The following is a 2,473-nucleotide window of genomic DNA, read 5'->3' as shown; positions in this document are numbered from 1 at the left end:
AGCTATGTTACTGATATGCTTAATGCTAACTTTCAGCAAATACATTCATGTAAAATCTCCGGCTGCTTCAATGCGTAGGATGTTGGTACTGCACTTTGAGTGGAGACTGCTGTAAACGGCTGAGGGGTTTTTTTTGTATCAGCTATGTTACTGATATGCTTAATGCTAAGCTTTCAGCAAATACATTAATGTAAAATCCCCAATTATCCCATCTCTGTTATATCTGTGAGGGTCTCTGTTAACTCTGCAAAAGTAGGACGTCCTTCAGGTTTCTGAAAAGAAAAGCAGAGGATAAATTTATATTAGCAGATTGGTAAATTATAGTACCAGACTTGAGAAGACGGTTACAAGTACCTATGAGCTACCACTTAAAAATTACATTTTATTTTACCAATACAGAAGAAAAGATTGAGTTTATCATTTGAGGGAAAAAAAATCATCAGTTTTTCATGACACCAGCAGTGTAAACGCAGCCACTTCTCCAAGCATTGCTAAAATTTCTTTATGTATTTCAGTTCTGGACCAGAATTCCTATAGGATTTGTCCCCTGCAACGGATCACTGGAAAGCACTACCTCTCAGGAAATTATGATACTCAGGAATGTTTCCTGGGCTGGTGAGAAGGGATCTTCCCTGTTGTATCATTTGATGTATTGCAGCTGAGTGTGGCACAAGCCCCTGGCTGATGGCAGGCAGAAGAGAGAACTTCCCCATCCTCTCTCTGCAGGCTGGTTAAAAGATGGGGGAGAAAGCAGAGATAGGATAAAGGAGGCCATGGTAGCGACAAGGTGGCCCAGATACTTTCAGTGTATGGCTGCCTATTTACCTGAAAGCATTGCACACAAAGCTCTTCTGGAAGTACTTTATATTTAAAATTAAAGTTTCACTTCCTGAGACACTACAGAAGGAAGGACCTTACGGGATTGCTCATATGGAGAAGTTGGTGAAATCTTTGTTTTGATACCAATATAGAAAGAAATAGTGGCTGGAGAAATGGAGAAAGAACCTCAAGCACTAAATCAGAGTGGAGAGGGTGAAAGGGCTGCAGCCTGGGAACTGTAGCGATGTACAGATGTACCCTGTAAAACAGGATGTAAAGTCCACGTTTAGTGGGTATACCTGCTTTGCATATGAATGCCTTCAGGTTATCATTCAGAGCAGAGCTAGAGAAAGCTATGCGTGATGGAGGTGTGAAAAGAGAATTACAATTGATGTCCTAGAGAAGTGACACAATAGTGGCCTACTCAAAACCAGAGATGGTGTAGATCTATTGTATTGATAACGTGCTTTATATTTATTGGATGCAACAGTGAAAAGAAACAGAGGCTTGTAAACTGAGATGAGATTTGTAAAATTGATAGTGAGAGATACAGAGGATGCCACATCTGTGAAATAAACATTTAACGCCTCAGTTTTTGAAGATTCCTTTCTTATCTACATTCCAGATTAATAATAACATAAAGTAATACCACAAGAAAAAAAAAAAAGAAAGAAAAAGGGCAACAAACCTCATGCCAGCAGCTGTACATGACCTTGTACAGGGTATGTGATGCCAAATGGGGTCGATAAAGTCGGTTACCCTGAGAAATCTCACGGACGACTTCAGAATTTGACTTACTTTCAAAAGGCATTTTGCCTTCTGTGAAAACTTCCCACATCAGTACACCTAGAAGTGAACCAAAAAATTTAGGACGAAACAAAACCCCAAGCCCAAAAGCTATTTAATGGCAGTAGAAGCACAAAACCCACTCCTGATTTTTTTGTGGGTTGCAAGAAAATAGAGGCAACCTGAGCTGAACTGACAACCAAAAACATTTTCAACTGATACTATTCTCCTCTTTTAAGTCAGCTAAGATGGTGGTCCATAAAACAGAGATGAATATATGTTTGGTTAATGTACCAAGAATGCATATTTCAGTCAAAATCTAATACTTAGGCACAGAGCCTTTCTATTAAAAACCGTACTCAACCAATACCAAGGTAAGATTTTAAAAATGGGAAGGACTCAAGCTTAAGATAGGTAGTATCAGTAAAAAGTCACACTTTTTAAAAACACATACATAGTTTTAGGGAAGTACAATATGCTGCACGTTTACCTAATCAACTCACCAAATGACCAGACATCTGATTTGCTGCTGTATTTTTTGAAATGGAAGACTTCGGGAGATGACCATTTGACTGGAAACTTTGCACCTGAAGAGCTGATATATTCGTCATCAATGACATACCTGAAGAAAAACAGGAAGCAGCATATATGTTAATGATAGTTAAAGGACAAGCAGCATTGTTCTAGCAACATTCCCATAAAGGGTTTACAATTCCATGAAAATACAGTGTCAATTTAGAAGCAAAGAACATACGAAATGTACACAGATACCCACACTAGAAGCTATGCCCTTAAAAGATTTCTGTTTAAATGAATGATTTGAATTGTCAAGGCCAGGGTGGATGGGGCTTTTAGCAACCCGGTCTGG

The 2,473-nt window shown here is 38.9% G+C and overlaps 1 long non-coding RNA gene across 1 annotated transcript; it reads right to left on the bottom strand.

Annotated features, from left to right (window-relative positions):
• Positions 1-107: 107 nt before the first annotated feature.
• On the bottom strand, positions 108-2,229 carry LOC106900140. The gene is made up of 3 exons (XR_001414112.1): positions 2,109-2,229; positions 1,508-1,665; positions 108-272 (listed from the first exon to the last, which is right to left on the bottom strand). It is a non-coding gene; the product is annotated as an uncharacterized LOC106900140 (long non-coding RNA).
• Between the last annotated feature and the right edge of the window lie 244 nt (positions 2,230-2,473).

This window comes from Calidris pugnax, unplaced genomic scaffold (genome assembly GCF_001431845.1).
Source record: "Calidris pugnax isolate Ruff unplaced genomic scaffold, ASM143184v1 scaffold1367, whole genome shotgun sequence".
In the NCBI taxonomy this organism is placed as follows: Eukaryota; Metazoa; Chordata; class Aves; order Charadriiformes; family Scolopacidae; genus Calidris; species Calidris pugnax.
This window is presented reverse-complemented; position numbering and strand designations above follow the sequence as displayed.